The sequence below is a fragment of the Alosa sapidissima genome, chromosome 17 (genome assembly GCF_018492685.1).
Source record: "Alosa sapidissima isolate fAloSap1 chromosome 17, fAloSap1.pri, whole genome shotgun sequence".
Taxonomy (NCBI): domain Eukaryota; kingdom Metazoa; phylum Chordata; class Actinopteri; order Clupeiformes; family Clupeidae; genus Alosa; species Alosa sapidissima.
Genome location: NC_055973.1, coordinates 774139 through 790086, shown reverse-complemented (window position 1 = coordinate 790086; position 15948 = coordinate 774139). Strand labels below are relative to the sequence as shown.

General features: G+C 40.8%; 1 protein-coding gene and 1 long non-coding RNA gene across 7 annotated transcripts in view; both read left to right on the top strand.

The window, feature by feature from the left end:
- The first annotated feature begins 2979 nt into the window (after positions 1-2979).
- Positions 2980-13611, top strand: LOC121688465. Its single transcript, XR_006024585.1, has 2 exons — positions 2980-3361; positions 13437-13611. It is a non-coding gene; the product is annotated as an uncharacterized LOC121688465 (long non-coding RNA).
- A 951-nt stretch (positions 13612-14562) lies between these two features.
- The window catches only part of nphp3 (nephronophthisis 3), a 193776-nt gene continuing 192390 nt past the window's right edge, over positions 14563-15948 (top strand). For 5 of the 6 annotated variants that reach the window (XM_042068003.1, XM_042068005.1, XM_042068007.1 and 2 more), the window contains exon 1: positions 14564-14899. The gene's annotated coding sequence lies outside the window, so the exon portion shown is untranslated. Of the gene's footprint in view, positions 14900-15948 lie in introns of all 6 variants that reach the window. The other variant, XM_042068006.1, reaches the window with a different exon arrangement.

Genomic DNA, 15948 nt, shown 5'->3' with positions numbered 1-15948 from the left:
TAATATCCTCACGTGGAAATACTGTAACTGGTGGGAAATTGGGAAACTTAATATCCTCATGTTGAAATAACTGGTGCGAAACTGGGAAACTTAATATCCTCATGTTGAAATAACTGGTGGGAAACTGGGAAACTTAATATCCTCATGTTGAAATAACTGGTGGGAAACTGGGAAACTTAATATCCTCATGTTGAAATAACTGGTGGGAAACTGGGAAACTTAATATCCTCATGTTGAAATAACTGGTAGGAAACTGCATATCCTCATGTGGAAATAACTGGTGGGAAACTGGGAAATTTAATATCCTCATGTTGAAATAACTAGTAGGAAACTGCATATCCTCATGTGGAAATAACTGGTGGGAAACTGGGAAAATGAATATCCTCACATGGAAATAACTGGTGGGAAACTGGGAAACTTAATATCCTCATGTTGAAATAACTGGTGGGAAACTTAATATCCTCATGTTGAAATAACTGGTGGAAAACTGGGAAACTTAATATCCTCATGTGGAAATAACTGGTAGGAAACTGCATATCCTCATGTGGAAATAACTGGTGGGAAACTGGGAAACTTAATATCCTAATGTTGAAATAACTGGTGGGAAACTGGGAAAGTTAATATCCTCATTTGGAAATAACTGGTGGGAAACTGCATATCCTCATGTGGAAATAACTGGTGGGAAACTGCATATCCTCACGTGAAAATAATTGGTGGGAAACTGGGAAACTTAATATCCTCATGTGGAAATAACTGGCGGGAAATTTAATATCCTCATGTTGAAATATCTGGTGGAAAACTGGGAAACTTAATATCCTCATGTAGAAATAACTGGTGGGAAACTGCATATCCTCAAGGTGGAAATAACTGGTGGGAAACTGGGAAACTTAATATCCTCATGTTGAAATAACTGGTGGGAAACTGGGAAACGTAATATCCTCATTAGGAAATAACTGGTAGGAAACTGCATATCCTCATGTGGAAATAACTGGTGGGAAACTGGGAAACTTAATATCCTCACGTGGAAATAACTGGTGGGAAACTGGGAAACTTAATATCCTCATGTTGAAATAACTGGTGGGAAACTTAATATCCTCATGTTGAAATAACTGGTGGAAAACTGGGAAACTTAATATCCTCATGTGGAAATAACTGGTGGGAAACTGCATATCCTCATGTGCAAATAACTGGTGGGAAACTGGGAAACTGCATATCCTCATGTGGAAATAACTGGTGGGAAACTGGGAAACTTAATATCCTCATGTGGAAATAACTGGTGGAAAACTGGGAAACTTAATATCCTCATTTGGAAATAACTGGTGGGAAACTGAATATCCTCATGTGGAAATAACTGGTGGGAATCTGGGAAACTTAATATCCTCATGTTGAAATAACTGGTGGGAAACTGGGAAACTTAATATCCTCATTTGGAAATAACTGGTGGGAAACTGCATATCCTCATGTGGAAATAACTGGTGGGAAACTGGGAAACTTAATATCCTCATGTGGAAATAACTGGTAGGAAACTGCATATCCTCATGTGGAAATAAGTGGTGGGAAACTGGGAAACAGCATATCCTCATGTGGAAATAACTGGTAGGAAACTGCATATCCTCACGTGGAAATAACTGGTGGGAAACTTGGAAACTTAATATCCTCATGTTGAAATAACTGGTGGGAAACTGGGAAACTGCATATCCTCACGTGGAAATAACTGGTGGGAAACTGGGAAACTTAATATCCTCATGTGGAAATAACTGGTAGGAAACTGCATATCCTCATGTGGAAATAACTGGTGGGAAACCTGTGAAACTGCATATCCTCATGTGGAAATAACTGGTAGGAAACAGCATATCCTCACGTGGAAATAACTGGTGGGAAACTGGGAAACTTAATATCCTCATGTTGAAATAACATGGTGGGAAACTTAATATCCTCATGTGGAAATAACTGGCGGGAAACTGCATATCCTCACGTGGAAATAACTGGTAGGAAACTGCATATCCTCACGTGGAAATAACTGGTGGGAAACTGGGAAACTTAATATCCTCATGTTGAAATAACTGGTGGGAAACTGGGAAACTTAATATCCTCATGTGGAAATAACTGGCGGGAAACTGCATATCCTCACGTGGAAATAACTGGTAGGAAACGGCATATCCTCATGTGGAAATAACTGGTGGGAAACTGGGAAAATGAATATCCTCACGTGGAAATAACTGGTGGGAAACTGGGAAACTTAATATCCTCATGTTGAAATAACTGGTGGGAAACTTAATATCCTCATGTTGAAATAACTGGTGGAAAACTGGGAAACTTAATATCCTCGTGTGGAAATAACTGGTAGGAAACTGCATATCCTCATGTGGAAATAACTGGTGGGAAACTGGGAAACTGAATATCCTCACGTGGAAATACTTGTAGGTGGATTGAATTCAATTTGGACAAAATTCCCTTAGCCAATCCAAAATGGTGATATTCACCCACACCTAATGTTTCCACAGCTATTCTCCTTTGAGTGCCAAGAAGTGTCCTAGCATCTCTAGGCAGCTCTGGGTGTTATACTGTCAATATTGACAGAAGAGCAGTAACTGCAATGAGATTAATGCCAAAAGTCGATGCCCATTGCTTAAGTTTCTCTCGTAGACTCATCTCCCCAGGATCACTTTCATCAGAGCTGGATGACTCACTAAAATCTTCGCTGTCTGTACTGTCACTGACACCACTGTTTGTACTGTGTTGGTAGATGTGATGAGCTTTCACTAAGCGGAACCTTTTCGGCCTGACTAATTGTCACATTAAATTGCTGCCAAATCTCATTCTCTGTCTCCCTTGCGTTTGACAAGACTCGCCTTCTTTTACTCCAATAAGAGGCCATTTTTGTGTGTATTGGCCACTATTGAAAAAGAAATTAGGCTGATACCTTTACTGTGAGCTTGAAATGGTCTTCAGTGTCCCATATACAAATTGAAGGGAAAAAACAAACACAAAATTAGTTTCAATGGCATAGTGTGGCAACGATTGACAATTACATTTAATATGACACAGTGAAATTAGGATGAATTTAAGTGTTAACATTAAATAACGTGATTTCTAGTTTTGTAATATATTAAAATGGTATTGCCCAAGTCCCTCCACGTCGAAAAAAGCCTATGCATTCTTATAAGGCCTATGCCAACAACGTATTTAATCAGCTGCGCTCAGATTGGTTAAAAGCCAGGGGCTGCCTGTAATTCACTTCCGGTTCAATGCATTTAAAACGAAGGGAGAGCGGCACAGCGCTTAGATGCTGCGCCGCGGATTTGCCAGATGGATGGATAAGGATGCTGGTGGTGGATGGATTTTCACGTGGCATAGCAAGGTTAGCAGAATTGTTTCCTAAGCGTAATATAAAGAATTGAGTCGCAGTATTTGGTACAATATTATGTAGAATGGACCGACATGTCCACGGGTCGATTTCCCGTAGCGAATCACCCTTTTAATGACTTAAATTTGTTTTAGTAGTATAGTCAGATGAGTTTAAGCATGGGCTTCATTAGCTTCGACAGTTTCCCGGGTATTTAGTAAGGAACGCAGCGCGCCATCCTGACATCACTCAATAACGTTCTCTCTTAGAAATAAATTATGCTAAATAACGTTACCAATATTATGAATGATATTCGTAGTAATATTGGTATAGTAATACCGTAGTATAGCAAACGGAACAAATGTGTAAACATGTAATCGGTCATATTTTATCGACAATTGCCTTGGGGGGGAAACCTTAGACTGCGGCGTTAACTGCTGTAACGTTAGCTAAACTGTCACAAACTTTGAATCAAACGATTTCTGGCTAACTCTTATGCCTCGCGCATTTTCGCTGTGTTAACGGACATTTATTCTTTAATGATAAGGTAGTACATGTAGGCCAACTATAGCATGTTTTGATTAAAGTTCGTCAGCCAACGTTAATGTAGCCTAATAGCCAATCATAGCATTCTATATCCCAAGGGGAAATTCAAGGTCTCAATTCTAGTAACGCTAACGTTAGTGCTATTAACTTGATACACAAAATACCCGTCGGAAATGTAACTTAACGTTAGGCCTTCAATAGTTAACTTGACTTATATATTCATGACATTTATTTACATGTCATGTGTTATGTTGCATTGCTAGTGAGGACTGTAACTTTAAACGTTAACTTAACTTTGTTAACGTTAGATATCAAGTCTAATCAACTCAGAGTTAACGTTTGCCATAGCTGATGGCGTTGGTACAAAAATAGCCCATATTCGTCGTAAATGCAAGGCATTTACGTTATTCATGACATTATGTACATGTCGTGTTATTTGATAACGTTAACGAGAGGTGAAATTGTTGACATTATCAATGGAGATCAAAGGTGCTCGCGCAGCAAATGTTCTAGGTTGTCGCGGTTGCCGTTGGCTAATAACGTTAGCATGCTAGCGTTAACGTTAGCACACTAAAGTGACTTTTTAACATTGTAGTCACTATCATTACACTTAAACTTACCTTTTCAACAACTCAAGGAAGGAAAAAATTGCTTAAACTATATATCGGAACTTCCCCTATTACCGTCGGTCCCGTATTTCCACCGTCTTGCGTGTATGTGTCACTTAATATCAATTTCTATACAAACCAAGACAGCAGACTCCTAAAGAAACGCAACCACCCACATAGGTGTATCTAAATTAGCTATGTACCAAAAATGACATTTTACCGTGACTCAGAGCTGTAGACAGTGTTGTAAGGCTGCGTGTACACAACCGCTTGGAGCTCCAGTGGAATTTTAATTTCACGACGAGAATTCTCGGTCTAACCGTTCATGTGCCGTTGAAACGGTGTAAATAGGCGACCCGTCAGGCCAGCACTATAACTCCGAGCGTGGTAAACAAAATCGGATATTTCAGGCAGTAAATGCTCCCGTTAACAAACAAACCAGATTTTGTTCAAATCTACACACCTATGGCTACTGAAAAATGTCAGGTTAATTTAGCAAAAGTTATTTTGAAGTGTTAAAAAGCATCGTTGTTATAGAATTTCTGAACAAAAGTGGTGATAGGGGCAGCTGTGGCCCACTGGTTAGCACTCTGGACTTGTAACCGGAGGGTTGCCGGTTCGAGCCCCGACCAGTGGGCCATGGCTGAGGTGCCCTTGAGCAAGGCACCTAACCCCTCACTGCTCCCCGAGCGCCGCCGTTGTAGCAGGCAGCTCACTGCGCTGGGATTAGTGTGTGCTTCACCTCACTGTGTGTTCACTGTGTGCTGTTTGTGTTTCACTAATTCACCGATTGGGTTAAATGCAGAGACCAAATTTCCCTCACAGGATCAAAAAAGTATATATACTTATACTTTATACATTTTTACATCATCCTCTACCGGCAACCCTTCGCTCAACACCACCATCTACAGGCCGATGGGAGTACGGTCACTAAATGTACACATAATGTACACACACTGTTGGGCAGCCGTGGACTTGTAACCGGAGGGTTGCCGGTTCGAGCCCCGACCAGTAGGAACGGCTGAAGTGCCCTTGAGCAAGGCACCTAACCCCTCACTGCTCCCCGAGCGCCGCTGTTGTAGCAGGCAGCTCACTGCGCCGGGATTAGTGTGTGTTTCTAGCAACTGGAATCCATGCATTTCCACTGAATTATTTTTGGAATCTGATCCCTTATCATAGCTGTTCATTCTTACTCGTTGCTCGACTTATCGTGACTAAATTCAAGATGGCTGCAAACGCTAAACTTCGTGAAGATACTGTCTGTATAAATCGTCTTGTAAGTAAACTACCAGTGCTTTTTCAAAGTTCTCAATGTCTCGTTTTAAATGTCAGGGCCCTCGGAAGTCTACCAATGAAGTGTGGAGATACATTGAGCCTCGTAAATGGGTGTAAAACAGTGATTTATTTGCATGGCTAGCCCGATGCCGAAGCACCACTATTGAAAAAGATGTTGGTAGCATCGGCTAACTAGCGCCAGATTTTGGAGTGCAGGGGACAAGCCGAGATGGCCTATGAGACATACGTTCACACTCGGTATCATGTTTCGATACACTTTAGGTCAATATCACACCGGAATTCTCCTTTAACCACCTCAAAATATTTGCCAACCACGGGATCAGTCACCTAAGGGGGCGCTAGCGAGTCCCTGGGCCACGCCCGGGGTCAAGCTCTTGTACCTAACTGCGATGCGTGACACCTGACGTGTGTGCCAAATTTCAAGAGTTTTCGACCATGTTAACCACCTCAAAAACAGGAAAGCAAAAAAGTAGAATAACAATAATAATACTCAATAATAATAATAATCCTTACAAAAATAATAGGGCCTTGCGCCCTTCGGTGCTCGGGCCCTAATAATAATCCTTACAAAAACAATAGGGCCTTGCGCCCTTCGGTGCTCGGGCCCTAATAATAATAATAATAATAATAATAATAATAATAATAATAATAATAATCCTTACAAAAACAACAGGGCCTTGCGCCCTTCGGGGGTCGGACCCTAAATATAGCTGCAAGCAGCAATGTGGGGGCCAAGAAGTTAGCAGGAGTTGTCATGGCAACCCAATGTTACATTATACAAACACCCAATTAACCCCCCATCCCACACACACACATATATACACAGATAAACCTCCTCTCCCACACACCCCAATAGCCCCCTACACATACGCATGCCTCAAACATCACCAAATTAATTGTGCGTCCTCAGGTTGTAGTCACGAGTCCACATACCAAGTTTGGTGTTGATACGAGAAAGTTTTGCAAATTATAGCACCCCTACTGGTCAAAGGTTGCTAAAATTATTGTCTGTCCTCAGGATGAGGTCCCAAGTCCATATACTAAGTTTGGTTTCAATATGTGAAAGCATTGCTGAAATATGAGCCCACTTCTTGTGATTATAGCACCACCTATAGGTCAAAAGTCATCAAATTTATTGAGCCTCCTCCTAATTGGGTCCTGAGACGCTGTACTGAGTTTGGTGTTGATACGCGAAAGCCTTGCGGAGATCACTTCACTTCCTGTTTGGCGGCTTCGCCACCAAACGTGATTGGTCGTCACAGGCAACCGGTTTTGAATATGTCTCCAAAAAGCAATGCGTTTATGAGTCATGGTCTGACGATCATCTACGTCAAGTTTCATGAAAATCGGAGAAACTTTGTAACCTTTGATGCCTTTTAAATGTTTTTGGTGAAATCCAATATGGAGGTTGAATCAATTATGTTGACGTCACATGTTGGCATGTGTCGGCCTAAGGACCTCTCAAGGTATTAACAGATATCACTAATATGTTTTAATTCCAAACATATGACCCGTTACAGGTTAAAACGTAATTTTGCTAATTATAGCACCACCTATAGCTCAAAAGTCATCAAATATATTGAGCCTCCTCCTAATTGGGTTCTGAGACTATGTACTGAGATTGGTGTTGATACGCGAAAGCCTTGCTGAGATCACTTCACTTCCTGTTTGGCGGCTTCTCCGCCAAACTTGATTGGTCATGACGGGTGATGGGTTTTGAATATGGCTCCAAAAAGCAATGCATTTATGAGTCATGGTCTGAAGATCATCTGCGTCAAGTTTCCTGAAAATCGGACAAACTTTGTGACCTTTGATGCCTTTTAAGTGTTTTTGATGAAATACAATATGGCGGAAGATCCAACATGGCGGAAATTGACGTCAATCGCCCTAGTGGTCAAAGGTTGCTAAATTTTTTGTGTGTCCTTAGGATTTCGTCCTGAGTCCATGAACCAAGATTGGTTTTGACATGTGAAAGCATTGCTGAGATATGACCTAATCTTCTGTTACTCTAGCGCCGCCCTAGTGGTTGAAGGTCACCAAATTTAGATTTGGTTTCAATACGTGAAAGCATTGCTGAAATATGAGCCCACTTCCTGTGATAATAGCGCCACCTAGTGATCCAACATGGCGGAAATTGACGTCATGGGGTGGGTCGAGTTCGGTCTCATCCAAGGATTCCAAATATAGCTTAATGTTCAAAATGTGGTGTACGGTAAGTGCATAGATGTACTACAACATTTTAAATGTTGGTGGCGCTAGAGCACTCCAGGTGCAGACATCAAACTTTCTGAAATTAAACATATGCCTGTAACGAATCAATGTGCCAAATTTCTCAACTTTTTACTGTATGGTTCAATGGCAAATGAGCGTTTCGTTATAATAATAAGAATACGTAGAATCACTATGGGTTGCCTCGCAGCTTCGCTGCTTGGCCCCCAATAATAAGAACAAATAGAATCACTATGGGTTGCCTCGCAGCTTCGCTGCTTGGCCCCCAATAAGAAATCATAGAATCACTATGGGTTGCCTCGCAGCTTCGCTGCTTGGCCCCCAAATATAGCTGCAAGCAGCAATGTGGGGGCCAAGCAGTCAGTTCCGCAGTCCAAATTTGCCATGTAACTCAATGTGGTTGCATCAGGTATATAGCATTAAGCAGTCACAGCAAGTTCCATGCCAAATAACCCAAGATTGGCTGAGTTACAAGGTCATTTCCTGTTTGGCGGCTTCACCACCAATTTCGATTGGCTGTCACGGGTGAATGCTTTTGTCAATCATTCCAGAAAATTAAACACTGATAGTGGTTAATTAATTAAACACTGATAGATGGTTTTTGCCAATTTTGGTGAAAATCAGATGAAATTTGTGACCTGTGAAAACGTTTTAGTGTTTTTGATTAAATCCAATATGGCGGCTGAATCAATTATGTTGACATCACAAGTTGACCTGGGTCAGCCTAAGGACTTCCAAAAGTACTACCAGACACCACTAGTATGTTTTAATTCCAAACACATCAACAGCTACAGGCCAAAATGCATTTTCGCTAATTACAGCGCCCCCCAGAGGTCAAAGGTCACCAGATTTTTGAGTGCCCTACAGATGGGGATGTAAGTCCATGTACTAAGTTTGGTTATGACAGATGAAAGGGTTGCTGAGATATGAGCTCACTTCCTGTTTGGCGGCTTCGCCGCATATTTCGATTGGCTGTTACGGGTGAACAGTTTTAGTTCCGAAGACGAAAATCGATAACTTTTGTGCGGATTGGTCTGAAGATCATATGTACTAAGTTTCGTTAAAATCGGACAAACTATGTGAGGCGTGAAACTTTAGTTTCACTTTCGATAAAATCCAATATGGCGGAAAATCCATCATGGCGGAAATTGACGTCATAGGGTTAGCCCTAACCCTAACCCCGAGCGGGGAACATAGGGATGATCCCGGGCTGCACAATATTAGGAAAACATGCGATATGCGATAACATTATTGAGTACTGCGATAACGATATAACTTGCGATATTTAAATATTTAATTTTTTCTACATTCTACTTGCTGCAAGCATAGACTGTAGGGTTGGGGGGGGGGGGGGGGGTAAATGTACAGACATAAATGTATAATACTCTACATAAACAATATAAAACATTATGTAGCCTAGGTTATATATGGCCTGATGAAAGTGGACAACTAAGAGACCTACGCTATTGAAGTTGTGTGAAAGATCTGCTCCAAGAAAATCCTTGTAAAAGACGGGTAGACACCCAATCTGAACACTTGTGCACCAACCAGCGGAATATTCCACATTGCCAGCCTTCGCTGGGCCTAGCAAAAAAGATACTTAAGGTATATCGCGGCAGTCACTCATCTAAAATCTTAAGTAGCCCAGTCAGAGACTTTCTAATGAGGAGAGACAGCACTCAAAAAATCCTCCATAGAAATGCATGGGGCTAGTTTGCCGTTACTACACATAACGTGTAGACTACATTTTCAGATTATTCTACATCTGCTACTATTGGAGGGCGCAGCCAGCCAGAAGCAGATGGGCTCCCCCTATTAAGTCAGGTTCTGCTCAAGGTTTCTTCCTGGAATATGGGAGTTTTTCCTTGCCACAGTTGCCATATGGCGTGCTTGTGGGGGGTAAGAGGGTTAAGGCTGCCAGTCTTATGACGTCATTTTCTATATTTTTGATATGTTGCTGAGTATAACATAAACAGCAAAGAAAAGTGATTGATAATGACTGACTGACTATTATTGTGTTACATGCTTCAAATGTAAAGCACTTTGAGCTGCATTCTGTGTATGAAAGGTGCTATACAAATAAAGCTTTATTATATTATTATTATTACACATATCACATAGTGATGGGCGGTATGACCAAAAATGTATATCACAGTATTTTTCAAAATTCTTACGGTTTCACGATATATGACGGTATTTTTTTTACCATGCATAATCAGATGTTCACAATATTTTCTACAGGTTGAGAGAGGAATTACTGCAGTACATTGAGTATTTTTCAAAATTCTTACGGTTTCACGATATATGACGGTATTTTTTTTACCATGCATAATCAGATGTTCACAATATTTTCTACAGGTTGAGAGAGGAATTGCTGCAGTACATTGACTAAGGATGATCTATTTTACTGTCATGATGTAGAATAACTCCACACTAGTGGTAATGCAGTTTTGCATGGCCCCAGAAAATTATGCTGTTTACAAAGAGCCACTCATGATTCTAATGAAGAATCTAATCAGAATGCAACGACAATTGCAGTCAAAATACAGAACTTTTACTGTGCAAATTTCACAAACATCTTGTATAAAACCAATACAAAAAGTAGTGCAACTTGCAATAATTATACTTTTTTGAAAATGATGCAATTTAAAATAAAACCCCTCTGTTAATATGCTTACTCTGTCAAATAGGCCTATCAGAAATGTATTGTTATTGTGTGGTTTACATGACGTTAGTGGTAGGCTAACGTTAACTTGATGTGGATGTCTTAGCCTGCCATGAGCTTCGGTTCGGTTCGCTAGGCAAAACATTAACAAAAAAGTTTCTTTTGGTGGATCATTTCTAACTAGCCCAGCTAGTATTGCTCAGTGCACGTCTATAACATGCTATACTTGCTACCTGGATAATTTCAGCGAATATTCTTAAAGTGAGATGAATGATAAGATCATTAAACTTCACTGTGTTCGGTGGGTTGCTAACTAACGACATCACCTACTAGCCAGCTAGTTACAGCTGTTGAACAATCTCAATAGAATTTTCGTGACGGTAGGCTAAATCCTTTTCAATGCAGTATTCCTTAATGTTTTTCCTTAACTAAAGATAAGCACTGGTATGGCAGTATATTAAAAATTCATATCATAACAAAAATATACACCGGTATACGGTGTGAACCGGTATACCGCCCAGCACTAATATCACACTCCTTCCTTGGCAAAACGTCGACATGTGAATACATTGAGCCAACCATGTGGTGTGATGTGAATACATTGAGCCAATCATATGGTGTGTTGTGAAGACATCGTACCAATCATGTGTTGTGATCTTGCCACTGGAGCAAGATTGGTGTCGTGAAGCCTTTCGCACGCGAAATGGATGCCCAACGAGTGCCCAAAAAGCGTGGCCATATGGCCGCCGAGTGGAGGGACTTGCCTAAAAGGACTTTGGCCCAGTCTGTAACCTCATACGCTGCACATCATACGTTATTAGGCTACCGGCATGCCGACTACAAGTGCAGCGGAAAGTGAAAGTAAGGGGTTGCAATCGCACAGTCCAACGAAGTCAAACAACTTTTACAAATAACGAATCCTGATTACCTCTCTGCTGCTGTCTGGGGCTTTTGCTAAATGCAAATCATGAAACACAAGTCTTACAGTGAAAGACGGATATCTTCTGATCCTATAACGATAACGAAAGAAATTGTTTATTTTAACACGGTGGAGGCATTTGGCGCTGTGTTTGTAACACGTCATCCTTAATAAAACCTAAATATTTCCATATAACAGACATGCTTTTCCTTTTAGTCACCAATTCCTCTTCACCCTGTAACCTACCTCGCTCGACTCACTATCTTCAGCCATCACAACATTAGCTCCCGCCTCAACACCTAAAACACCACACACCTAAACTGGTAGGGGACGGGCTTCTAGGGCAGCATGACCGCATCGGTTTGGTAAAATATGTTGACATTCAGAATGTGAATACCCCCTAGACTGTATAGAATGTGCACGGCACAGAAAATGTATCGAAATTTATCGAAAATTAAGTAATCTTTGCGGTATGTCCATCGCAAGCGTTGATATCGCGATAACGATAGATTTTGGATATATCGTGTAGCCCTAGTAGTCCCCATCCCCCACCTATTGTCCCCAACCCAAGTCCAAAAACACCTCAGAGAGAAGTGACAAGAAAAGTGAGAGTAGTGTCAAGACAATTTGGAGGTTAATTTCAAGAAGTTTCTGAACATGAGCACCAGAAAGATGAACAATGTGTGGATGCACTTCGACCAGGAGAGCAAAACTCTGAAGGCTAAATGCAAGTACTGCAAAAACCTGGTTTCAAATCATGGAGGATCCACATCCAACATGAGAAGGCACTTAAAAATGAAGCACCCCACTGCACTGCTTGAAGTAGGACAGAATTTCCTTGGTGATTTAGCAATACAGACTCAAGTGACTCGTACACCCGGATCAGTTTAGTGAGTGATTCAGAATAACCCGGATCCTTAAAAGGAATCGAGTTTGCCAGGTCTACCCGATAGTCCCTGATACTGATTGATTTGCTTGTGTGAACAGGGCAGCTGCGTTGCCTTGCTCTGATAGGCTACTCTGCGGCTAACAAAAGCCAATCAACAAACGTATTGTGAGTTGTAAAGTGGTTCTCTTTTCTAAAAAGAAATGGCTCGCAATGTTTTAAGCGCACTCGCCACATTGCAGCGTCATTTTTCAATTTAATCACCGACTCACAAATTCATAGTTGTACCCACCTGTAATTTTAACATCCACAGCCCTGTTTATAACTTTGTAAGTCATGTTTCTTTTTTAATTGAATCTCCTACCTATATCCTAATGATTACAATACAATTGCATATTGTATTGTGTAAGCATTTGGCTTTGGATGCTACATGCCATAGGCCAGTGGTTTTCAAATGGGGGTACGCGTACCCCTGGGGGTACATGAAGGCACTCCAAAAATATACATATATTTAAAAGTATATATATATATAAATATATATACATATATTTAATTAGTAATATATACATATATTTAAAAAGTAGAATCCATGCAAAAATACTTTAAAAACAATTATTTAATAAATATTTCAGGAAAATAGTTCATAAAATGAATTTTATATTTCAGTAGGCTATTCAATTTCATTATCCTAAAAACCCAGTGCCCTCCCCCCCCCATACCAGGATGGTTCGACCCAACCTGTCATATGCCACCCGCCATCACCTGTCAATCACTGTCAAAACTCAAACAATGGAGTCGTGGTTGAAGCATAGCGGTAATTCTTGTGCGCTGGTTAGGGGGTACTTGGCTGAAACAATATTTCACAGGGGGCACATCACTGAAAAAAGGTTGAGAACCACTGCCATAGGCATATATAAATATATATGTTTGTTTCATTACAGGTGCTGTGAGGAAAAACTCAGTGACACGTTCAGCCACGGACGAGGAGGTCACAAAGCATGCCATCAGGTTCAACCTGGCAGAAGATCGGGCCACTAGGAGACGTCCCGCCTCCTTCCAAACGGAGTAGCCTAAGCTAATAAGAGAAATAAGAATTAAAAAATATTTTTTATTGAACTTCTTGTCGTTCATATTCTTTTTCTGATACTTTAGCTGTAAACAGCGCAACATTTCATTGAAGTTGTAGCCTAATAGATAACATATTTTATGTCTGCACCGACCTGCCTATATAAAGCACTAAATCAGGTTTTGACTACAAAATGAATGTAGTAACCTAACAAAAACATAATAGGCTATAACCTATAACTTTCCATAAATGTCAATTTTATATTTCCATTGAGCTATCACTTTTGTACAGTAAATGCATGACTTGAATCTTTTCTGTTAGGCCTATTGACAATATTGTTAGATTAAAAATACAAGGCAATGCAGATTTAAGCTTATTGCTGTAGTAGCCATAGGCTACGCCTGAGAATTTCACCCTATAGTTTAGTTTATCCTATTTTATCCTACAACAAGAACAGAAGGGCTTTTGAAAATTAGATAAACGCGGATCCACCGCCGAGTCCTTTTGCTGTGTGGGTAGGCTGTACGGGCCATGAATCCGGGCAGAGTTGTCATAGGGCAAGTGGTGGGTCGCTGGGCTGTGCCAGGAATCCGGGCAGGGAGGATAGGCGATGATAGGGCAGTATGGGACTTCAGATGAGATGAGGGCCAAACACACAGATGGCTGATGACTGGTGATAGTATACCTCACAAGTGAGGTGAGGGGGAAGAAAGAGATGTAGAGTGTGTTAGTATTACTATAAATCAAAATGATTAATATCAGTAAGTATATCATATGGTAGCCCACTAGCCTATGTATAGCGTTATACCATAGCCTGGTGAGAATAGGCAAGAGAGGGAGAGTTGTTTTACATCCACTGGGTAAAATACATATCCATAGAGATCCTTTCCATGTTGGCCAGCATTTGATTAGCCTAGGCCTACATGTTGAATCTGTCAGTAGCTTGGTGAAAGAGGTCTATTTGACGTAGCCTAAGTCTTGCTTACCCCATTGGATTTCTATGTAGGCTACAGCCGCCGATACCGCTATTCTCACAATTCTTAGCGGTTTTACGGCACAATCCCGATATCCCCACATAAAGTGACGTAAATTATGATGTTTTCACTGGGAAAAAATGTTTTTTCCCGTGCCCATGAACGCACAGCTGGTTTCAATTGCCACTTTAAGTGGCGGACCCTGAGCCTCCCAAGACACCGCTGTGATTGGAGGACGTTACGGAACAAAATAGGCGGGTCTGTGACCAAGGATTTTCAGAAGCACTCTGTAGTCCTTTTTATTCTGATGAAATGGACAATGGCTGGCGGTCGCTGTTGGAAACTCACTAATGTTGCAAACTAGGTAAGAACATGCTTAAGTTAACGTTAAGATAAATTAATCGTTGGCTAGCCTTGCTGACGTGAACACAACTTGGTGGATGACTAGGCTATGACCATAGGGCTATGACTAATGTTAGAGTTCTGATGTTTGCACACGGATGGTAACCAGAGTTAACTATAGAATCTTTGGTAAAAACTTTTTGTTCGAACGAAAAACATGGGCTGGACTCTGAATGACAGAAGTGTTTGCTGACGAAATCAAGTCATGGTCTGCTTCCGTCTTAGTTTAACCTGAAAAGCTTAATTGTGTGTATGCAGGGTTGTTAGTTTGCATAGTCTAGAGTTGTGTTCTACTTTTCAGTAGCCTATTTAGGCCCATTTTTTTGGCAGGATGTTTCAATGCATCACCCTTTCATGTGCAGAGTAATCAGTAGGCCTACCTAAGTGTGACCGTTTCCATGACAGCAGCCTCTCTGGATCCAAACTCTTTCGAAGCATTAGTTAGCGTTTAGACACGTGGTATCATTTCAATCTCACATTGTTGTTAAATGTAGGCGGTATAAACATGTTTTACTTGGTGGGATACAGAAGTCATAACACCCACAAAACAATTGTAGCCTACTACTTCAAGTAGTAGAAAAAAACTGCAGTTTTGGAGGAAATAGGCAATATTTTGGACATGAAAAAAATGCATTGCACTAATTGTAGGCCTACATGGGTACTGGAAGCAGAGGGGCCAGAGTACTATAGCCCATTGGTTCTCAATGTGGTGTCCGGGGACCCACAGGGGTCCACAGCACATTGTCAGGGGGTCCCTGACAAAGTTTGCTACAAAATATGAAATTGTCTTATATGACGAAAAATGCTACAGTATCAGTATTTGCCCAATTGATCTGCTGATACGTTACATCAATACGTCAAAACACTTTACTATTAATTAACCGCCAACAAAATGAAAGTTATGTGAAGCAAACACTATGTGTTCAACACAATAGGCCTACATTTGAAAGAAACAACAATCCTTTAAAAAAATCCTACATAGGCCTACTGTCAAAGTTTGCTAACAGAATG